At 46.7% G+C, this 24,090-nt stretch overlaps 9 non-coding genes across 9 annotated transcripts; all 9 read right to left on the bottom strand.

Moving 5' to 3' along the window:
• Positions 1-4,104: 4,104 nt before the first annotated feature.
• On the bottom strand, positions 4,105-4,176 carry trnae-uuc (transfer RNA glutamic acid (anticodon UUC)). Its single transcript has one exon. It is a non-coding gene; the product is annotated as a tRNA-Glu (tRNA).
• Positions 4,177-6,110: 1,934 nt separating this feature from the next.
• On the bottom strand, positions 6,111-6,182 carry trnae-uuc (transfer RNA glutamic acid (anticodon UUC)). Its single transcript has one exon. It is a non-coding gene; the product is annotated as a tRNA-Glu (tRNA).
• A 3,952-nt stretch (positions 6,183-10,134) lies between these two features.
• On the bottom strand, positions 10,135-10,206 carry trnae-uuc (transfer RNA glutamic acid (anticodon UUC)). Its single transcript has one exon. It is a non-coding gene; the product is annotated as a tRNA-Glu (tRNA).
• Positions 10,207-12,142: 1,936 nt separating this feature from the next.
• On the bottom strand, positions 12,143-12,214 carry trnae-uuc (transfer RNA glutamic acid (anticodon UUC)). The gene has a single exon. It is a non-coding gene; the product is annotated as a tRNA-Glu (tRNA).
• Positions 12,215-14,144: 1,930 nt separating this feature from the next.
• trnae-uuc (transfer RNA glutamic acid (anticodon UUC)) lies at positions 14,145-14,217 on the bottom strand. Its single transcript has one exon. It is a non-coding gene; the product is annotated as a tRNA-Glu (tRNA).
• A 1,950-nt stretch (positions 14,218-16,167) lies between these two features.
• Positions 16,168-16,239, bottom strand: trnae-uuc (transfer RNA glutamic acid (anticodon UUC)). The gene has a single exon. It is a non-coding gene; the product is annotated as a tRNA-Glu (tRNA).
• Positions 16,240-18,172: 1,933 nt separating this feature from the next.
• On the bottom strand, positions 18,173-18,244 carry trnae-uuc (transfer RNA glutamic acid (anticodon UUC)). The gene has a single exon. It is a non-coding gene; the product is annotated as a tRNA-Glu (tRNA).
• Positions 18,245-20,188: 1,944 nt separating this feature from the next.
• On the bottom strand, positions 20,189-20,260 carry trnae-uuc (transfer RNA glutamic acid (anticodon UUC)). The gene has a single exon. It is a non-coding gene; the product is annotated as a tRNA-Glu (tRNA).
• Positions 20,261-22,204: 1,944 nt separating this feature from the next.
• On the bottom strand, positions 22,205-22,276 carry trnae-uuc (transfer RNA glutamic acid (anticodon UUC)). The gene has a single exon. It is a non-coding gene; the product is annotated as a tRNA-Glu (tRNA).
• Between the last annotated feature and the right edge of the window lie 1,814 nt (positions 22,277-24,090).

Here is a 24,090-nt window from a genome sequence, read left to right as displayed (position 1 = left end):
TCAACAGCACCTGACGTGAAGACACTAATCCCGGAATCGCCAGCACCTGATGCAGAGACACTAATCCCGGACTCGCCAGCACCTGAAGTAAAGACACTAATCCCGGACTCGCAAGCACCTGATGCAAAGACACTAATCCCAGACACGGCAGCACCTGATGCACAGGCACAAACCATGACTCGCCAGCACCTGATGTAAAGACACAATACCCGGACTCGCCAGCACCTGATGCAAAGACACTAATACCGGACTCGCCAGCACCTGATGTAAAGACACTAATCCCGGACTCGACAGCACCTGATGCAAAGACACTAATCCCGGACTCGACAGCACCTGATGCAAAGACACTAATCCCAGACCCGGCAGCACCTGATCCAGTGGCACTAATCCCGGACACGCCAGCACCTGATGCAGATACACTAATCCTGGACTCGCCAGCACTTGATGTAAAGACACTAATCCCGGGCTCACCAGCACCTGATGCAGAGACACTCATCCCGGACACGCCAGCAGCTGATGGAAAGACACTAATCCCGGACACGCCAGCGCCTGATGTGAAGACACTAATCCCGGACTCGCCACCAGCTGATGTAAAAACACTAATCCCGGACTCGCCAGCACCTGATGCAGAGACACTAATCCCGGACTCTCCAGCACCTGATGCAGAGACACTAATCCCGGACTCGCCAGCACCTGTTGCAGTGACACTAATCCTGGACTCGCCAGCACTTGATGTAAAGACACTAATCCCGGACTCGCCAGCACCTGATGCAGAGACAGAAATCCCGGACACGCCCGCACCTGATGCAGCATCACTAAACCCGAACTCGCCAGCACCTGATGCAGAAACTAATCCCAGACTCACCAGCACCTGATGCAAAGACACTAAGCCCGGACTCGCCAGCACCTGATGTAAAGACACTAATCCCGGACTCGGCAGCAGCTGATGTAAAGACACTAAACCTGGACTCGCCAGCACCTGATGTAAAGACACTAATCCGAGACTCGCCAGCACCTGATGCAGTGACACTAATCCCGGACACGCCAGCGCCTGATGTAAAGACACTAATCCCGGACTGGCCAGCTTCTGATGCAAGGAAACTAATCCCAGACTCGCCAGCACCTGTTGCAGTGACACTAATCCCGGATTCGCCAGCACCTGATGCAGTGACACTAATCCCAGACTCGCCAGCACCTGATGTAAAGACACTAATCCTGGAATCACCAGCACCTGATGCAGTGGCACTAATCCCGGACTCGCCAGCACCTGTTGCAGTGACACTAATCCCGGACTCGCCAGCACCTGTTGCAGTGACACTAATCCCGGATTCGCCAGCACCTGATGCAGAATCACTAATCCCGGACTCGCCAGCATCTGATGTAAAGACACTAATCCCGGACTCGCCAGCACCTGATGCAGTGGCACTAATCCCGCACTCGCCAGCACCTGATGCAAAGACACTAATCCCGGACTCGCCAGCACCTGATGCAGAGACAGAAATCCCGGACTCGCCAGCACCTGATGCAGACACTAATCCCAGACTCACCAGCACCTGATGCAGAATCACTAATCCCAGACTCACCAGCACCTGATGCAAAGACATTAATCCCGGACTGGCCAGCATCTGATGTAAAGACACTAATCCCGGACTCGCCAGCACCTGATGCAGAGACCCTAATCCCGGACTCGACAGCACCTGATGTAAAGACACTAATCCCAGACTCACCAGCAACTGATGCAAAGACACTAATCCCAGACTCACCAGCATCTGATGCAAAGACACGAATCCCGGATAGGTCACCACCTGATGTACAGACACTAACCCCGGACTCGCCAGCACCTGATGTAATGACACTAATCCAGGAGTCTCCAGCACCTGATGCAGAGACAGTAATCCTGGACTCGACAGCAGCTGAGGCAAAGATACTAAACTCGGACTCACCAGCACCTAATGCAAAGACACTAATCCTGGACACGCCAGCACCTGATGCAAAGACACTAATCCCAGACTCGCCAGCACCTGATGCAAAGACACTAATCCCAGACTCGCCAGAGCCTGATGAAAAGACACTAATCCCGGACTCGCCAGCACCTGTTGCAGTGACACTAATCCCGGACTCACCAGCAACTGATGGAAAGACACTAATCCCGGACTCGCCAGCGCCTGATGCAAATACACTAATCCCGGACTCACCAGCACCTGATGCAGTGACATTAATCTCGAACTCGCCAGCACCTGATGCAAATACACTAATCCTGGACTCGCCAGCACTTGATGTAAAGGCACTAATCCCGGACTCGCCAGCACCTGATGCAGAGACAGAAATCCCGGACACGCCAGCACCTGATGCAGAGACAATAATCCCAGACTCACCAGCACCTGATGCAAAGACACTAATCCTGGACTCGCCAGCACCTGATGCAAAGGCACTAATCCCAGACTCACCAGCACCTGATGCAAAGACACTAATCCCGGACTGGCCATCTTCTGATGTAAAGACACTAATCCCGGACTCGCCAGCACCTGATGCAGAGACACTATTCCCGAACTCAACAGCAACTGATGTAAAGAAACTAATCCCGGACTCACCAGCACCTGATGTAAAGACACTAATCCCGGACTCGCCAGCACCTGATGTAATGACACTAATACCGGACTCACCTGCACCTGATGTAAAGACACTAATCCCGGACTCGCCAGCACCTGATGTAATGACACTAATCACAGACTCGCCAGCACCTGATGCAAAGACACTAATCCCGGACACGCCAGCACCTGATGTATAGACACTAATCCTGGACTCGCCAGCACCTGATGCAAAGAAACTAATCCCGGACTCGCCAGCACCTGATGCAAAGGCACTAATCCCAGACTCGCGAGCACCTGATGCAAAGATACTAATCCCGGACTCGCCAGCACCTGATGCAGTGACACTAATCCCGGACTCCCCAGCACCTGATGCAGGGACACTAATCCTGAACTCAACAGCAACTGATGTAAAGACACTAATCCCGGACTCACCAGCACCTGATGTAAAGACACTAATCCCGGACTCGCCAGCACCTGATGTAATGACACTAATACCGGACTCACCTGCACCTGATGTAAAGACACTAATCCCGGACTCGCCAGCACCTGATGTAATGACACTAATCACAGACTCGCCAGCACCTGATGCAAAGACACTAATCCCGGACACGCCAGCACCTGATGTATAGACACTAATCCTGGACTCGCCAGCACCTGATGCAAAGAAACTAATCCCGGACTCGCCAGCACCTGATGCAAAGGCACTAATCCCAGACTCGCGAGCACCTGATGCAAAGATACTAATCCCGGACTCGCCAGCACCTGATGCAGAGACACTAATCACGGACTCGCCAGCACCTGATGCAGTGACACTAATCCCTGATACGTCAGGAGCAGATGTAAAGACACTAATCCCGGACCCGCCAGCGCCTGATTGAAAGATACTATCCCGGACTCGACAGCACCTGAGGTAAAGACATTAATCCCAGACTCGCCAGCACCTGATGTAAAGACACTAATCCCGGACTCGCCAGCACCTGTTGCAGAGAGACTAATCCCAGATTCGCCAGCACCTGATGTAAAGACACAAATCCCAGATTCGACAGCACCCGATGCAAAGACACTAATCCCGGACTCGCCAGCACCTGATGTAAAGACACTAATCCCGGACTCACCAGCACCTGATGTAAAGACACTAATCACGGACTCGCCAGCACCTGATGTAATGACACTAATCCAGGAGTCTCCAGCACCTGATGCAGAGACAGTAATCCTGGACTCGACAGCAGCTGAGGCAAAGATACTAAACTCGGACTCACCAGCACCTAATGCAAAGACACTAATCCTGGACACGCCAGCACCTGATGCAAAGACACTAATCCCAGACTCGCCAGAGCCTGATGAAAAGACACTAATCCCGGACTCGCCAGCAGAGACACGGACAAAGAGGGAGACAAAGATAGACCTGTTAAGGCGACAGCAGTGTTGAAATTTCAACGGTTGATCAGGAGCAGGCATTGCCTCGCGCGGGTGCATTGATTGGAGGCATTTCAAACAGCCCCAAAACACACTGTTCCCTGACCGGGAATCGAACCCGAGCCACGGCGGTGAAAGCGCCGAATCCTAACCACTAGACCACCAGGGAAGCTGCAAGAATGTGCTTGCCAGCTAGCAGAGCAACGCAGACTTTCCTCCTTGCTGCTTTGAAATTCAGATCACTTTCACGCCAGACAAACTTTTCGTTCAAGATGACATCTTTTAGACGAGAACACAAAGGACAAGTTCACTAAGCCACAGCACCATTGCGGGAAGGCGTCCATTTGGCATATATTTCCTTCTATGCTTTTCTCAGAGACAGAGGCATACAGTCAGAGAGAAGCCGTCGGGGAATTGAATACTGAACATTATAATATCGAGGACATTGTAGAGGAAATGGTGATGCAGTGCTTGAGACAAAGCATCAAACACACATAAAATACCCGTATGTGCTCTCTTTGTGTGGGTATGTCCCAGATATCCATCTCAGTGTCATGGATTCATGGAGGCTGGCAGCACAGAGGGAGGCCATTCGGCCAATCGTGCCCGTGCTGTCTCTTTGAAAGAGCAGTCATGCTTTCTCCCGCTGTTATCTTATTTTCTCTCTCCCTCCTCAGTGCCCCACACAAAAAGAGCACACTCTACTAACGAGGAACTGGTGCAGGGAGTTGTTATACATTTCTTCATATGTCAGTACATATTTTATAATTATTTTAGTTCATTTTATTCTAATCAACTTTTCCCAGGGTCTTTTTAAGGAGCTGCCCAAAGGTTTAAAATTGGAGATGTTAAAAATCCTCCCTGTCGGCGAATTGAACCCCGGTCTCCCGCGTGACAGGCAGAGATACTCACCACTATACTAACGAGTAACTGAACGATACTGAATCTGTCGGAGCTAAAATCCTCCTCTGAACAGAGGGACAAACAAGCAGAAGGGACAGAAATAAGAACAGAAGAAATAGGAGCAGGAGTGGGCAATTCGTCCCCTCGAGCCTGCCCCGCCATTCAAAAAATTCATGGCTGATCAGATCTTCAACTCAACGCCACTTTCCTGCCCGCTCCCCATAACCCTTGACTCCACTGTAGCTCAAATATATGTCTATCTCCACGTTGAACATATTCAATAACTCCGCCTCCACAGCTCTCTGGGATAGAGGATTCCAAAGATTCACCACATTCTGAGAGAAGAAATTCCTGCTCATCTCCGTTTTAAATGGCCGACCGGATATCCTGAAGCTTTGCCCCCTAGTTTTAGGTTCCCCCAGGGGGAGAAACATCCTCCCTGCATCTATCCTGTCAAGCACCCTCAGAATCCTATACATAGAGAGACACGGACAAAGAGGGAGACAAAGATAGACATACAGAGCGAGACACTCAGTTTGACGTCTTGCAGAGTGGTCCGAGGGATAAGGAACTTCAGTTATGTAGAGAGTTTGGGATTGTTTTCCTCAGGCGGTTAAGAGGAAATTTAATAAGAGGCTTTCAAAATTACAAGGGGATTTGATTGAGGTAATAAGGAGAAACGCTTGCCAGTGGCAGGGGAGACCAATTGAAGATAACAGAATCAGTATGGGGAGAATTGTCTTACGCAGCAAGGGCTCATGCCTAATGAATATCTTACTGCTTAGAAATGTTATCACGGCCCAACTCTCTCTCACTAAAGTCTTGCACACGTTGCTAACTTTCAAATGTTGCATTCTTCACACTGGCGTTGAGTTGATTGATAGCCGTGCTGTGATAAGCTAAGTTTGTTAGGGGGGTGCGGCCTGCAAGAAAATACATGGAAGATTGATAATAACCGTGACTGTTCTGACACTGTGACCTGCAGTTAAATGTGGGAATGTACACGTTTAAATTGTCTCGTTCCAAATATAATTTCCTGCTGACTTTGAAACAGCAGGCATTTTACAGAAGGCAGGGAAGTACATTGTGTCCCTGTTGAGGCGACAGCAGTGTTGAAATTTCAACGGTTGATCAGGAGCAGGCATTGCTTCGCGCGGGTGCATTGATTGGAGGCATTTCAAACAGCCCAAAAACATACTGTCCCCTGACCGGGAATCGAACCCGGGCCACGGCGGTGAAAGCGCCGAATCCTAACCACTAGACCACCAGGGAAGCTGCAAGAATGTGCTTGCCAGCAAGCAGATCAACGCAGACTTTCCTCCTTGCTGCTTTGAAATTCAGATCACTTTCACGCCAGACAAACTTTTCGTTCAAGATGACATCTTTTAGATGAGAACACAAAGGACAAGTTCACTAAGCCACAGCACCATTGCGGGAAGGCGTCCATTTGGCATATATTTCCTTCTATGCTTTTCTCAGAGACAGAGGCATACAGTCAGAGAGAAGCCGTCGGGGAATTGAATACTGAACATTATAATATCCAGGACATTGTAGAGGAAATGGTGATGCAGTGCTTGAGACAAAGCATCAAACACACATAAAATACCCGTATGTGCTCTCTTTGTGTGGGTATGTCTCAGATATCCATCTCAGTGTCATGGATTCATGGAGGCTGGCAGCACAGAGGGAGGCCATTCGGCCAATCGTGCCCGTGCTGTCCCTTTGAAAGAGCAGTCATGCTTTCTCCCGCTGTTATCTTATTTTCTCTCTCCCTCCTCAGAGCCCCACACAAAAAGAGCACACTCTACTAACGAGGAACTGTTGCAGGGAGTTGTTATACATTTCTTCATATGCCAGTACATATTTTATAATTATTTTAGTTCATTTTATTCTAATCAACTTTTCCCAGGGTCTTTTTAAGGAGCTGCCCAAAGGTTTAAAATTGGAGATGTTAAAAATCCTCCCCGTCGGCGAATTGAACCCCGGTCTCCCGCGTGACAGGCAGAGATACTCACCACTATACTAACGAGTAACTGAACGATACTGAATCTGTCAGAGCTAAAATCCTCCTGTGAACAGAGGGACAAACAAGCAGAAGGGACAGAAATAAGAACAGAAGAAATAGGAGCAGGCGTGGGCAATTCGTCCCCTCGAGCCTGCCCCGCCATTCAAAAAATTCATGGCTGATCAGATCTTCAACTCAACGCCACTTTCCTGCCCGCTCCCCATAACCCTTGACTCCACTGTAGCTCAAATATATGTCTATCTCCACGTTGAACATATTCAATAACTCCGCCTCCACAGCTCCCTGGGATAGAGGATTCCAAAGGTTCACCACATTCTGAGAGAAGAAATGCCTGCTCATCTCCGTTTTTAATGGCCAACCGGATATCCTGAAGCTTTGCCCCCTAGTTTTAGGTTCCCCCAGGAGGAGAAACATCCTCCCTGCATCTATCCTGTCAAGCACCCTCAGAATACTATACATAGAGAGACACGGACAAAGAGGGAGACAAAGATAGACATACCGAGCGAGACACTCAGTTTGACGTCTTGCGGAGTGGTCCGAGGGATAAGGAACTTCAGTTATGTTGAGAGTTTGGGATTGTTTTCCTCAGGCGGTTAAGAGGAAATTTAATAAGAGGCTTTCAAAATTACAAGGGGATTTGATTGAGGTAATAAGGAGAAACGCTTGCCAGTGATGACGGTAACCAGAGGAGACCAATTGAAGATAACAGAATCAGTATGGGGAGAATTGTATTACGCAGCAAGGGCTCATGCCTAATGAATATCTTACTGCTTAGAAATGTTATCACGGCCCAACTCTCTCTCACTAAAGTCTTGCACACGTTGCTAACTTTCAAATGTTGCATTCTTCACACTGGCGTTGAGTTGATTGATAGCCGTGCTGTGATAAGCTAAGTTTGTTAGGGGGGTGCGGCCTGCAAGAAAATACATGGAAGATTGATAATAACCGTGACTGTTCTGACACTGTGAGCTGCAGTTAAATGTGGGAATGTACACGTTTAAATTGTCTCGTTCCAAATATAATTTCCTGCTGACTTTGAAACAGCAGGCATTTTACAGAAGGCAAGGAAGTACATTGTGTACCTGTTAAGGGGGCAGCAGTGTTGAAATTTCAACGGTTGATCAGGAGCAGGCATTGCTTCGCGCGGGTGCATTGATTGGAGGCATTTCAAACAGCCCCAAAACACACTGTTCCCTGACCGGGAATCGAACCCGGGCCACGGCGGTGAAAGCACCGAATCCTAACCACTAAACCACCAGAGAAGCTGCAAGAATGTGCTTGCCAGCAAGCAGAGCAACGCAGACTTTCCTCCTTGCTGCTTTGAAATTCACATCACTTTCACGCCAGACAAACTTTTCGTTCAAGATGACATCTTTTAGACGAGAACACAAAGGACAAGTTCACTAAGCCACAGCACCATTGCGGGAAGGCGTCCATTTGGCATATATTTCCTTCTATGCTTTTCTCAGAGACAGAGGCATACAGTCAGAGAGAAGCCGTCGGGGAATTGAATACTGAACATTATAATATCGAGGACATTGTAGAGGAAATGGTGATGCAGTGCTTGAGACAAAGCATCAAACACACATAAAACACCCGTATGTGCTCTCTTTGTGTGGGTATGTCTCAGATATCCATCTCAGTGTCATGGATTCATGGAGGCTGGCAGCACAGAGGGAGGCCATTCGGCCAATCGTGCCCGTGCTGTCTCTTTGAAAGAGCAGTCATGCTTTCTCCCGCTGTTATCTTATTTTCTCTCTCCCTCCTCAGTGCCCCACACAAAAAGAGCACACTCTACTAACGAGGAACTGGTGCAGGGAGTTGTTATACATTTCTTCATATGCCAGTACATATTTAATAATTATTTTAGTTCATTTTATTCTAAACAACTTTTGCCAGGGTCTTTTTAAGGAGCTGCCCAAAGGTTTAAAATTGGAGATGTTAAAAATCCTCCCCGTCGGCGAATTGAACCCCGGTCTCCCGCGTGACAGGCAAAGATACTCACCACTATACTAACGAGTAACTGAACGATACTGAATCTGTCAGAGCTAAAATCCTCCTGTGAACAGAGGGACAAACAAGCAGAAGGGACAGAAATAAGAACAGAAGAAATAGGAGCAGGCCTGGGCAATTCGTCCCCTCGAGCCTGCCCCGCCATTCAAAAAATTCATGGCTGATCAGATCTTCAACTCAACGCCACTTTCCTGCCCGCTCCCCATAACCCTTGACTCCACTGTAGCTCAAATATATGTCTATCTCCACGTTGAACATATTCAATAACTCCGCCTCCACAGCTCTCTGGGATAGAGGATTCCAAAGATTCACCACATTCTGAGAGAAGAAATTCCTGCTCATCTCCGTTTTAAATGGCCGACCGGATATCCTGAAGCTTTGCCCCCTAGTTTTAGGTTCCCCCAGGAGGAGAAACATCCTCCCTGCATCTATCCTGTCAAGCACCCTCAGAATCCTATACATAGAGAGACACGGACAAAGAGGGAGACAAAGATCGACATACAGAGCGAGACACTCAGTTTGACGTCTTGCAGAGTGGTCCGAGGGATAAGGAACTTCAGTTATGTTGAGAGTTCGGGATTGTTTTCCTCAGGCGGTTAAGAGGAAATTTAATAAGAGGCTTTCAAAATTACAAGGGGATTTGATTGAGGTAATAAGGAGAAACGCTTGCCAGTGGCAGGTATGACGGTAACCAGAGGAGACCAATTGAAGATAACAGAATCAGTATGGGGAGAATTGTATTACGTAGCAAGTGCTCATGCCTAATGAATATCTTACTGCTTAGAAATGTTATCACGGCCCAACTCTCTCTCACTAAAGTCTTGCACACGTTGCTAACTTTCAAATGATGCATTCTTCACACTGGCGTTGAGTTGATTGATAGCCGTGCTGTGATAAGCTAAATTTATTAGGGGGGTGCGGCCTGCAAGAAAATACATGGAAGATTGATAATAACCGTGACTGTTCTGACACTGTGAGCTGCAGTTAAATGTGGGAATGTACACGTTTAAATTGTCTCGTTCCAAATATAATTTCCTGCTGACTTTGAAACAGCAGGCATGGAAGTACATTGTGTACCTGTTGAGGCGACAGCAGTGTTGAAATTTCAACGGTTGATCAGGAGCAGGCATTGCTTCGCGCGAGTGCATTGATTGGAGGCATTTCAAACAGCCCAAAAACACACTGTTCCCTGACCGGGAATCGAACCCGGGCCACGGCGGTGAAAGCGCCGAATCCTAACCACTAGACCACCAGGGAAGCTGCAAGAATGTGCTTGCCAGCAAGCAGAGCAACGCAGACTTTCCTCCTTGCTGCTTTGAAATTCAGATCACTTTCACGCCAGACAAACTTTTCGTTCAAGATGACATCTTTTAGACGAGAACACAAAGGACAAGTTCACTAAGCCACAGCACCATTGCGGGAAGGCGTCCATTTGGCATATATTTCCTTCTATGCTTTTCTCAGAGACAGAGGCATACAGTCAGAGAGAAGCCGTCGGGGAATTGAATTCTGAACATTATAATATCCAGGACATTGTAGAGGAAATGGTGATGCAGTGCTTGAGACAAAGCATCAAACACACATAAAATACCCGTATGTGCTCTCTTTGTGTGGGTATGTCTCAGATATCCATCTCAGTGTCATGGATTCATGGAGGCTGGCAGCACAGAGGGAGGCCATTCGGACAATTGTGCCCGTGCTGTCTCTTTGAAAGAGCAGTCAGGCTTTCTCCCGCTGTTATCTTATTTTCTCTCTCCCTCCTCAGTGCCCCACACAAAAAGAGCACACTCTACTAACGAGGAACTGGTGCAGGGAATTGTTATGCATTTCTTCATATGTCAGTACATATTTTATAATTATTTTAGTTCATTTTATTCCAATCAACTTTTCCCAGGGTCTTTTTAAGGAGCTGCCCAAAGGTTTAAAATTGGGGATGTTAAAAATCCTCCCCGTCGGCGAATTGAACCCCCGTCTCCCGCGTAACAGGCAGAGATACTCACCACTATACTAACGAGTAACTGAACGATGCTGAATCTGTCAGAGCTAAAATCCTCCTGTGAACAGAGGTACAAACAAGCAGAAGGGAAAGAAATAAGAACAGAAGAAATAGGAGCAGGAGTGGGCAATTCGTCCCCTCGAGCCTGTCCCGCCATTCAAAAAATTCATGGCTGATCAGATCTTCAACTCAACGCCACTTTCCTGCCCGCTCCCCATAACCCTTGACTCCACTGTAGCTCAAATATATGTCTATCTCCACGTTGAACATATTCAATAATTCCGCCTCCACAGCTCTCTGGGATAGAGGATTCCAAAGATTCACCACATTCTGAGAGAAGAAATTCCTGCTCATCTCCGTTTTAAATGGCCGACCGGATATCCTGAAGCTTTGCCCCCTAGTTTTAGGTTCCCCCAGGAGGAGAAACATCCTCCCTGCATCTATCCTGTCAAGCACCCTCAGAATCCTATACATAGAGAGACACGGACAAAGAGGGAGACAAAGATAGACATACAGAGCGAGACACTCAGTTTGACATCTTGCAGAGTGGTCCGAGGGACAAGGAACTTCAGTTATGTTGAGAGTTCGGGATTGTTTTCCTCAGGCGGTTAAGAGGAAATTTAATAAGAGGCTTTCAAAATTACAAGGGGATTTGATTGAGGTAATAAGGAGAAACGCTTGCCAGTGGCAGGTATGACGGTAACCGGAGGAGACCAATTGAAGATAACAGAATCAGTATGGGGAGAATTGTATTACGTAGCAAGGGCTCATGCCTAATGAATATCTTACTGCTTAGAAATGTTATCACGGCCCAACTCTCTCTCACTAAAGTCTTGCACACGTTGCTAACTTTCAAATGTTGCATTCTTCACACTGGCGTTGAGTTGATTGATAGCCGTGCTGTGATAAGCTAAGTTTGTTAGGGGGGTGCGGCCTGCAAGAAAATACATGGAAGATTGATAATAACCGTGACTGTTCTGACACTGTGAGCTGCAGTTAAATGTGGGAATGTACACGTTTAAATTGTCTCGTTCCAAATATAATTTCCTGCTCACTTTGAAACAGCAGGCATGGAAGTGCATTGTGTACCTGTTGAGGCGACAGCAGTGTTGAAATTTCAACGGTTGATCAGGAGCAGGCATTGCTTCGCGCGGTTGCATTGATTGGAGGCATTTCAAACAGCCCAAAAACACACTGTTTCCTGACCGGGAATCGAACCCGGGCCACGGCGGTGAAAGCGCCGAATCCTAACCACTAGACCACCAGGGAAGCTGCAAGAATGTGCTTGCCAGCTAGCAGAGCAACGCAGACTTTCCTCCTTGCTGCTTTGAAATTCAGATCACTTTCACGCCAGACAAACTTTTCGTTCAAGATGACATCTTTCAGACGAGAACACAAAGGACAAGTTCACTAAGCCACAGCACCATTGCGGGAAGGCGTCCATTTGGCATATATTTCCTTCTATGCTTTTCTCAGAGACAGAGGCATACAGTCAGAGAGAAGCCGTCGGGGAATTGAATGCTGAACATTATAATAACCAGGACATTGTAGAGGAAATGGTTATGCAGTGCTTGAGACAAAGCATCAAACACACATAAAACACCCGTATGTGCTCTCTTTGTGTGGGTATGTCTCAGATATCCATCTCAGTGTCATGGATTCATGGAGGCTGGCAGCACAGAGGGAGGCCATTCGGCCAATCGTGCCCGTGCTGTCTCTTTGAAAGAGCAGTCATGCTTTCTCCCGCTGTTATCTTATTTTCTCTCTCCCTCCTCAGTGCCCCACACAAAAAGAGCACACTCTACTAACGAGGAACTGGTGCAGGGAGTTGTTATACATTTCTTCATATGTCAGTACATATTTAATAATTATTTTAGTTCATTTTATTCTAATCAACTTTTCCCAGGGTCTTTTTAAGGAGCTGCCCAAAGGTTTAAAATTGGGGATGTTAAAAATCCTCCCTGTCGGCGAATTGAACCCCAGTCTCCCACGTGACAGGCAGAGATACTCACCACTATACTAACGAGTAACTGAACGATACCGAATCTGTCAGAGCTAAAATCCTCCTGTGAACAGAGGGACAAACAAGCAGAAGGGACAGAAATAAGAACAGAAGAAATTGGAGCAGGAGTGGGCAATTCGTCCCCTCGAGCCTGCCCCGCCATTCAAAAAATTCATGGCTGATCAGATCTTCAACTCAACGCCACTTTCCTGCCCGCTCCCCATAACCCTTGACTCCACTGTAGCTCAAATATATGTCTATCTCCACGTTGAACATATTCAATAACTCCGCCTCCACAGCTCCCTGGGATAGAGGATTCCAAAGGTTCACCACATTCTGAGAGAAGAAATGCCTGCTCATCTCCGTTTTTAATGGCCAACCGGATATCCTGAAGCTTTGCCCCCTAGTTTTAGGTTCCCCCAGGAGGAGAAACATCCTCCCTGCATCTATCCTGTCAAGCACCCTCAGAATACTATACATAGAGAGACACGGACAAAGAGGGAGACAAAGATAGACATACCGAGCGAGACACTCAGTTTGACGTCTTGCGGAGTGGTCCGAGGGATAAGGAACTTCAGTTATGTTGAGAGTTTGGGATTGTTTTCCTCAGGCGGTTAAGAGGAAATTTAATAAGAGGCTTTCAAAATTACAAGGGGATTTGATTGAGGTAATAAGGAGAAACGCTTGCCAGTGATGACGGTAACCAGAGGAGACCAATTGAAGATAACAGAATCAGTATGGGGAGAATTGTATTACGCAGCAAGGGCTCATGCCTAATGAATATCTTACTGCTTAGAAATGTTATCACGGCCCAACTCTCTCTCACTAAAGTCTTGCACACGTTGCTAACTTTCAAATGTTGCATTCTTCACACTGGCGTTGAGTTGATTGATAGCCGTGCTGTGATAAGCTAAGTTTGTTAGGGGGGTGCGGCCTGCAAGAAAATACATGGAAGATTGATAATAACCGTGACTGTTCTGACACTGTGAGCTGCAGTTAAATGTGGGAATGTACACGTTTAAATTGTCTCGTTCCAAATATAATTTCCTGCTGACTTTGAAACAGCAGGCATGGAAGTACATTGTGTACCTGTTGAGGCGACAGCAGTGTTGAAATTTCAACGGTTGATCAGCAGCAGGCATTGCTTCGCGCGGGTGCATTGATTGGAGGCATTTCAAACAGCCCCAAAACACACTGTTCCCTGACCGGGAATGCGAACCCGGGCCACGGCGGTGAAAGCGCCGAATCCTAACCACTAGACCACCAGGGAAGCTGCAAGAATGGGCTTGCCAGCAAGCAGAGCAACGCAGACTTTCCTCCTTGCTGCTTTGAAATTCAGATCACTTTCACGCCAGACAAACTTTTCGTTCAAGATGACATCTTTTAGACGAGAACACAAAGGACAAGTTCACTAAGCCACAGCACCATTGCGGGAAGGTGTCCATTTGGCATATATTTCCTTCTATGCTTTTCTCAGAGACAGAGGCATACAGTCAGAGAGAAGCCGTCGGGGAATTGAATACTGAACATTATAATATCCAGGACATTGTAGAGGAAATGGTGATGCAGTGCTTGAGACAAAGCATCAAACACACATAAAATACCCGTATGTGCTCTCTTTGTGTGGGTATGTCTCAGATATCCATCTCAGTGTGATGGATTCATGGAGGCTGGCAGCACAGAGGGAGGCCATTCGGACAATTGTGCCCGTGCTGTCTCTTTGAAAGAGCAGTCATGCTTTCTCCCGCTGTTATCTTATTTTCTCTCTCCCTCCTCAGCGCCCCACACAAAAAGAGCACACTCTACTAACGAGGAACTGGTGCAGGGAGTTGTTATACATTTCTTGATATGCCAGTACATATTTTATAATTATTTTAGTTCATTTTATTCTAATCAACTTTTCCCAGGATCTTTTTAAGGAGCTGCCCAAAGGTTTAAAATTGGGGATGTTAAACATCCTCCCCGTCGGCGAATTGAACCCCGGTCTCCCGCGTGACAGGCAGAGATACTCACCATTATACTAACGAGTAACTGAGCGATACCGAATCTGTCAGAGCTAAAATCCTCCTGTGAACAGAGGGACAAACAAGCAGAAGGGACAGAAATAAAAACAGAAGAAATAGGAGCAGGAGTGGGCAATTCGTCCCCTCGAGCCTGTCCCGCCATTCAAAAAATTCATGGCTGATCAGATCTTCAACTCAACGCCACTTTCCTGCCCGCTCCCCATAACCCTTGACTCCACTGTAGCTCAAATATATGTCTATCTCCACGTTGATCATATTCAATAACTCCGCCTACACAGCTCTCTGGGATAGAGGATTCCAAAGATTCACCACATTCTGAGAGAAGAAATTCCTGCTCATCTCCGTTTTAAATGGCCGACCGGATATCCTGAAGCTTTGCCCCCTAGTTTTACGTTCCCCCAGGGGGAGAAACATCCTCCCTGCATCTATCCTGTCAAGCACCCTCAGAATCCTATACATAGAGAGACACGGACAAAGAGGGAGACAAAGATCGACATACAGAGCGAGACACTCAGTTTGAAGTCTTGCAGAGTGGTCCGAGGGATAAGGAACTTCAGTTATGTAGAGAGTTTGGGATTGTTTTCCTCAGGCGGTTAAGAGGAAATTTAATAAGAGGCTTTCAAAATTACAAGGGGATTTGATTGAGGTAATAAGGAGAAACGCTTGCCAGTGGCAGGTATGACGGTAACCAGGGGAGACCAATTGAAGATAACAGAATCAGTATGGGGAGAATTGTCTTACGCAGCAAGGGCTCATGCCTAATAAATATCTTACTGCTTAGAAATGTTATCACGGCCCAACTCTCTCTCACTAAAGTCTTGCACACGTTGCTAACTTTCAAATGTTGCATTCTTCACACTGGCGTTGAGTTGATTGATAGCCGTGCTGTGATAAGCTAAGTTTGTTAGGGGGGTGCGGCCTGCAAGAAAATACATGGAAGATTGATAATAACCGTGACTGTTCTGACACTGTGAGCTGCAGTTAAATGTGGGAATGTACACGTTTAAATTGTCTCGTTCCAAATATAATTTCCTGCTGACTTTGAAACAGCAGGCATTTTACAGAAAGCAAGGAAGTACATTGTGTACCTGTTCAGGCGACAGCAGTGTTGAAATTTCAACGGTTGATCAGGAGCAGGCATTGCTTCGCGCGGGTGCATTGATTGGAGGCATTTCAAACAGCCCCAAAACACACTGTTCCCTGGCCGGGAATCGAACCCGGGCCACGGCGGTGAAAGCGCCGAATCCTAACCACTAGACCACCAGGGAAGCTGCAAGAATGTGCTTGCCAGCTAGCAGAGCAACGCAGACTTTCCTCCTTGCTGCTTTGAAATTCAGATCACTTTCACGCCAGACAAACTTTTCGTTCAAGATGACATCTTTTAGACGAGAACACAAAGGACAAGTTCACTAAGCCACAGCACCATTGCGGGAAGGCGTCCATTTGGCATATATTTCCTTCTATGCTTTTCTCAGAGACAGAGGCATACAGTCAGAGAGAAGCCGTCGGGGAATTGAATACTGAACATTATAATATCCAGGACATTGTAGAGGAAATGGTGATGCAGTGCTTGAGACAAAGCATCAAACACACATAAAATACCCGTATGTGCTCTCTTTGTGTGGGTATGTCTCAGATATCCATCTCAGTGTCATGGATTCATGGAGGCTGGCAGCACGGTGGGAGGCCTTTCGGCCAATCGTGCCCGTGCTGTCTCTTTGAAAGAGCAGTCATGCTTTCTCCCGCTGTTATCTTATTTTCTCTCTCCCTCCTCAGTGCCCCACACAAAAAGAGCACACTCTACTAACGAGGAACTGGTGCAGGGAGTTGTTATACATTTCTTGATATGCCAGTACATATTTTAGAAATTATTTTAGTTCATTTTATTCGAATCAACTTTTCCCAGGGTCTTTTTAAGGAGCTGCCCAAAGGTTTAAAATTGGGGATGTTAAAAATCCTCTCCGTCGGCGAATTGAACCCCGGTCTCCCGCGTGACAGGCAGAGATTCTCACCACTATACTAACGAGTAACTGAACGATACTGAATCTGTCGGATCTAAAATCCTCCTCTGAACAGAGGGACAAACAAGCAGAAGGGACAGAAGAAACAGGAGCAGGCAATTCGTCCCCTCGAGCCTGCCCCGCCATTCAAAAAATTCATGGCTGATCAGATCTTCAACTCAACGCCACTTTCCTGCCCGCTCCCCATAACCCTTGACACCACTGTAGCTCAAATATATGTCTATCTCCACGTTGAACATATTCAATAACTCCGCCTCCACAGCTCTCTGGGATAGAGGATTCCAAAGATTCACCACATTCTGAGAGAAGAAATTCCTGCTCATCTCCGTTTTAAATGGCCGACCGGATATCCTGAAGCTTTGCCCCCTAGTTTTAGGTTCCCCCAGGAGGAGAAACATCCTCCCTGCATCTATCCTGTCAAGCACCCTCAGAATCCTATACATAGAGAGACACGGACAAAGAGGGAGACAAAGATAGACATACAGAGCGAGACACTCAGTTTGACGTCTTGCAGAGTGGTCCGAGGGATAAGGAACTTCAGTTATGTTGAGAGTTCGGGATTGTTTTCCTCAGGCGGTTAAGAGGAAATTTAATAAGAGGCTTTCAAAATTACAAGGGGATTTGATTGAGGTAATAAGGAGAAACGCTTGCCAGTGGCAGGTATGACGGTAACCAGAGGAGACCAATTGAAGATAACAGAATCAGTATGGGGAGAATTGCATTATGCAGCAAGGGCTCATGCCTAATGAATATCTTACTGCTTAGAAATGTTATCACGGCCCAACTCTCTCTCACTAAAGTCTTGCACACGTTGCTAACTTTCAAATGTTGCATTCTTCACACTGGCGTTGAGTTGATTGATAGCCGTGCTGTGATAAGCTAAGTTTGTTAGGGGGGTGCGGCCTGCAAGAAAATACATGGAAGATTGATAATAACCGTGACTGTTCTGACACTGTGAGCTGCAGTTAAATGTGGGAATGTACACGTTTAAATTGTCTCGTTCCAAATATAATTTCCTGCTGACTTTGAAACAGCAGGCATTTTACAGAAGGCAAGGAAGTACATTGTGTACCTGTTGAGGCGACAGCAGTGTTGAAATTTCAACGGTTGATCAGGAGCAGGCATTGCTTCGCGCGGGTGCATTGATTGGAGGCATTTCAAACAGCCCAAAAACATACTATTCCCTGACCGGGAATCGAACCCGGGCCACGGCGGTGAAAGCGCCGAATCCTAACCACTAGACCACCAGGGAAGCTGCAAGAATGTGCTTGCCAGCAAGCAGAGCAACGCAGACTTTCCTCCTTGCTGCTTTGAAATTCAGATCACTTTCACGCCAGACAAACTTTTCGTTCAAGATGACATATTTTTGACGAGAACACAAAGGACAAGTTCACTAAGCCACAGCACCATTGCGGGAAGGCGTCCATTTGGCATATATTTCCTTCTATGCTTTTCTCAGAGACAGACAGTCAGAGAGAAGCCGTCGGGGAATTGAATACTGAACATTATAATATCCAGTACATTGTAGAGGAAATGGTGATGCAGTGCTTGAGACAAAGCATCAAACACACATAAAATACCCGTATGTGCTCTCTTTGTGTGGGTATTTCTCAGATATCCATCTCAGTGTGATGGATTCATGGAGGCTGGCAGCACAGAGGGAGGCCATTCGGACAATTGTGCCCGTGCTGTCTCTTTGAAAGAGCAGTCATGCTTTCTCCCGCTGTTATCTTATTTTCTCTCTCCCTCCTCAGCGCCCCACACAAAAAGAGCACACTCTACTAACGAGGAACTGGTGCAGGGAGTTATTATACATTTCTTGATATGCCAGTACATATTTTATAATTATTTTAGTTCATTTTATTCTAATCAACTTTTCCCAGGATCTTTTTAAGGAGCTGCCCAAAGGTTTAAAATTGGGGATGTTAAAAATCCTCCCCGTCGGCGAATTGAACCCCGGTCTCCCACGTGACAGGCAGAGATACTCACCACTATACTAACGAGTAACTGAACGATACCGAATCTGTCAGAGCTAAAATCCTCCTGTGAACAGACGGACAAACAAGCAGAAGGGACAGAAATAAGAACAGAAGAAATAGGAGCAGGAGTGGGCAATTCGTCCCCTCGAGCCTGCCCCGCCATTCAAAAAATTCATGGCTGATCAGATCTTCAACTCAACGCCACTTTCCTGCCCGCTCCCCATAACCCTTGACTCCACTGTAGCTCAAATATATGTCTATCTCCACGTTGAACATATTCAATAACTCCGCCTCCACAGCTCTCTGGGATAGAGGATTCCAAAGATTCACCACATTCTGACAGAAGAAATGCCTGCTCATCTCCGTTTTAAATGGCCGACCGGATATCCTGAAGCTTTGCCCCCTAGTTTTAGGTTCCCCCAGGAGGAGAAACATCCTCCCTGCATCTATCCTGTCAAGCACCCTCAGAATCCTATACATAGAGAAACACGGACAAAGAGGGAGACAAAGATAGACATACAGAGCGAGACACTCAGTTTGACGTCTTGCAGAGTGGTCCGAGGGATAAGGAACTTCAGTTATGTTGAGAGTTCGGGATTGTTTTCCTCAGGCGGTTAAGAGGAAATTTAATAAGAGGCTTTCAAAATTACAAGGGGATTTGATTGAGGTAATAAGGAGAAACGCTTGCCAGTGGCAGCTATGACGGTAACCAGAGGAGACCAATTGAAGATAACAGAATCAGTATGGGGAGAATTGTATTACGCAGCAAGGGCTCATGCCTAATGAATATCTTACTGCTTAGAAATGTTATCACGGCCCAACTCTCTCTCACTAAAGTTTTGCACACGTTGCTAACTTTCAAATGTTGCATTCTTCACACTGGCGTTGAGTTGATTGATAGCCGTGCTGTGATAAGCTAAGTTTGTTAGGGGGGTGCGGCCTGCAAGAAAATACATGGAAGATTGATAATAACCGTGACTGTTCTGACACTGTGAGCTGCAGTTAAATGTGGGAATGTACACGTTTAAATTGTCTCGTTCCAAATATAATTTCCTGCTGACTTTGAAACAGCAGGCATTTTACAGAAGGCAAGGAAGTGCATTGTGTACCTGTTGAGGCGACAGCAGTGTTGAAATTTCAACGGTTGATCAGGAGCAGGCATTGCTTCGCGCGGGTGCATTGATTGGAGGCATTTCAAACAGCCCAAAAATATACTATTCCCTGACCGGGAATCGAACCCGGGCCACGGCGGTGAAAGCGCCGAATCCTAACCACTAGACCACCAGGGAAGCTGCAAGAATGTGCTTGCCAGCAAGCAGAGCAACGCAGACTTTCCTCCTTGCTGCTTTGAAATTCAGATCACTTTCACGCCAGACAAACTTTTCGTTCAAGATGACATATTTTTGACGAGAACACAAAGGACAAGTTCACTAAGCCACAGCACCATTGCGGGAAGGCGTCCATTTGGCATATATTTCCTTCTATGCTTTTCTCAGAGACAGACAGTCAGAGAGAAGCCGTCGGGGAATTGAATACTGAACATTATAATATCCAGGACATTGTAGAGGAAATGGTGATGCAGTGCTTGAGACAAAGCATCAAACACACATAAAATACCCGTATGTGCTCTCTTTGTGTGGGTATGTCTCAGATATCCATCTCAGTGTGATGGATTCATGGAGGCTGGCAGCACAGAGGGAGGCCATTCGGACAATTGTGCCCGTGCTGTCTCTTTGAAAGAGCAGTCATGCTTTCTCCCGCTGTTATCTTATTTTCTCTCTCCCTCCTCAGCGCCCCACACAAAAAGAGCACACTCTACTAACGAGGAACTGGTGCAGGGAGTTGTTATACATTTCTTGATATGCCAGTACATATTTTATAATTATTTTAGTTCATTTTATTCTAATCAACTTTTCCCAGGGTCTTTTTAAGGAGCTGCCCAAAGGTTTAAAATTGGGGATGTTAAAAATCCTCCCCGTCGGCGAATTGAACCCCGGTCGCCCGCGTGACAGGCAGAGATACTCACCACTATACTAACGAGTAACTGAACGATACCGAATCTGTCAGAGCTAAAATCCTCCTGTGAACAGAGGGACAAACAAGCAGAAGGGACAGAAATAAGAACTGAAGAAATAGGAGCAGGAGTGGGCAATTCGTCCCCTCGAGCCTGCCCCGCCATTCAAAAAATTCATGGCTGATCAGATCTTCAACTCAACGCCACTTTCCTGCCCGCTCCCCATAACCCTTGACTCCACTGTAGCTCAAATATATGTCTATCTCCACGTTGAACATATTCAATAACTCCGCCTCCACAGCTCTCTGGGATAGAGGATTCCAAAGATTCACCACATTCTGAGAGAAGAAATTCCTGCTCATCTCCGTTTTAAATGGCCGACCGGATATCCTGAAGCTTTGCCCCCTAGTTTTAGGTTCCCCCAGGAGGAGAAACATCCTCCCTGCATCTATCCTGTCAAGCACCCTCAGAATCCTATACATAGAGAGACACGGACAAAGAGGGAGACAAAGATAGACATACAGAGCGAGACACTCAGTTTGACGTCTTGCAGAGTGGTCCGAGGGATAAGGAACTTCAGTTATGTTGAGAGTTCGGGATTGTTTTCCTCAGGCGGTTAAGAGGAAATTTAATAAGAGGCTTTCAAAATTACAAGGGGATTTGATTGAGGTAATAAGGAGAAACGCTTGCCAGTGGCAGGTATGACGGTAACCAGAGGAGACCAATTGAAGATAACAGAATCAGTATGGGGAGAATTGTATTACGCAGCAAGGGCTCATGCCTAATGAATATCTTACTGCTTAGAAATGTTATCACGGCCCAACTCTCTCTCACTAAAGTCTTGCACACGTTGCTAACTTTCAAATGTTGCATTCTTCACACTGGCGTTGAGTTGATTGATAGCCGTGCTGTGATAAGCTAAGTTTGTTAGGGGGGTGCGGCCTGCAAGAAAATACATGGAAGATTGATAATAACCGTGACTGTTCTGACACTGTGAGCTGCAGTTAAATGTGGGAATGTGCACGTTTAAATTGTCTCGTTCCAAATATAATTTCCTGCTGACTTTGAAACAGCAGGCATTTTACAGAAGGCAAGGAAGTACATTGTGTACCTGTTGAGGCGACAGCAGTGTTGAAATTTCAACGGTTGATCAGCAGCAGGCATTGCTTCGCGCGGGTGCATTGATTGGAGGCATTTCAAACAGCCCCAAAACACACTGTTCCCTGACCGGGAATCGAACCCGGGCCACGGCGGTGAAAGCGCCGAATCCTAACCACTAGACCACCAGGGAAGCTGCAAGAATGTGCTTGCCAGCAGGCAGAGCAACGCAGACTTTCCTCCTTGCTGCTTTGAAATTCAGATCACTTTCACGCCAGACAAACTTTTCGTTCAAGATGACATCTTTTAGACGAGAACACAAAGGACAAGTTCACTAAGCCACAGCACCATTGCGGGAAGGCGTCCATTTGGCATATATTTCCTTCTATGCTTTTCTCAGAGACAGAGGCATACAGTCAGAGAGAAGCCGTCGGGGAATTGAATACTGAACATTATAATATCCAGGACATTGTAGAGGAAATGGTGATGCAGTGCTTGAGACAAAGCATCAAACACACATAAAACACCCGTATGTGCTCTCTTTGTGTGGGTATGTCTCAGATATCCATCTCAGTGTCATGGATTCATGGAGGCTGGCAGCACAGATGGAGGCCATTCGGCCAATCGTGCCCGTGCTGTCCCTTTGAAAGAGCAGTCATGCTTTCTCCCACTGTTATCTTATTTGCTCTCTCCCTCCTCAGTGCCCCACACAAAAAGAGCACACTCTACTAACGAGGAACTGGTGCAGGGAGTTGTTATACATTTCTTCATATGTCAGTACATATTTAATAATTATTTTAGTTCATTTTATTCTAATCAACTTTTCCCAGGGTCTTTTTAAGGAGCTGCCCAAAGGTTTAAAATTGGGGATGTTAAAAATCCTCCCCGTCGGCGAATTGAACCCCGGTCTCCCGCGTGACAGGCAGAGATACTCACCACTATACTAACGAGTAACTGAACGATACTGAATCTGTCAGAGCTAAAATCCTCCTGTGAACAGAGGTACAAACAAGCAGAAGGGACAGAAATAAGAACTGAAGAAATAGGAGCAGGAGTGGGCAATTCGTCCCCTCGAGCCTGCCCCGCCATTCAAAAAATTCATGGCTGATCAGATCTTCAACTCAACGCCACTTTCCTGCCCGCTCCCCATAACCCTTGACTCCACTGTAGCTCAAATATATGTCTATCTCCACGTTGAACATATTCAATAACTCCGCCTCCACAGCTCCCTGGGATAGAGGATTCCAAAGATTCACCACATTCTGAGAGAAGAAATTCCTGCTCATCTCCGTTTTAAATGGCCGACCGGATATCCTGAAGCTTTGCCCCCTAGTTTTAGGTTCCCCCAGGAGGAGAAACATCCTCCCTGCATCTATCCTGTCAAGCACCCTCAGAATCCTATACATAGAGAGACACGGACAAAGAGGGAGACAAAGATAAACATACAGAGCGAGACACTCAATTTGACGTCTTGCAGAGTGGTCCGAGGGATAAGGAACTTCAGTTATGTTGAGAGTTCGGGATTGTTTTCCTCAGGCGGTTAAGAGGAAATTTAATAAGAGGCTTTCAAAATTACAAGGGGATTTGATTGAGGTAATAAGGAGAAACGCTTGCCAGTGGCAGGTATGACGGTAACCAGAGGAGACCAATTGAAGATAATAGAATCAGTATGGGGAGAATTGTATTACGCAGCAAGGGCTCATGCCTAATGAATATCTTACTGCTTAGAAATGTTATCACGGCCCAACTCTCTCTCACTAAAGTCTTGCACACGTTGCTAACTTTCAAATGTTGCATTCTTCACACTGGCGTTGAGTTGATTGATAGCCGTGCTGTGATAAGCTAAGTTTGTTAGGGGGGTGCGGCCTGCAAGAAAATACATGGAAGATTGATAATAACCGTGACTGTTCTGACACTGTGAGCTGCAGTTAAATGTGGGAATGTACAAGTTTAAATTGTCTCGTTCCAAATATAATTTCCTGCTGACTTTGAAACAGCAGGCATTTT

The sequence above is a fragment of the Somniosus microcephalus genome, unplaced genomic scaffold (assembly GCF_052327205.1).
Source record: "Somniosus microcephalus isolate GS21.2 unplaced genomic scaffold, FLI_Smic_1.0 unresolved_chr8, whole genome shotgun sequence".
Lineage (NCBI taxonomy): Eukaryota > Metazoa > Chordata > Chondrichthyes > Squaliformes > Somniosidae > Somniosus > Somniosus microcephalus.
The sequence above is the reverse complement of the archived record's forward strand: the minus strand, read 5'-3'. Positions and strand labels throughout refer to the sequence as shown.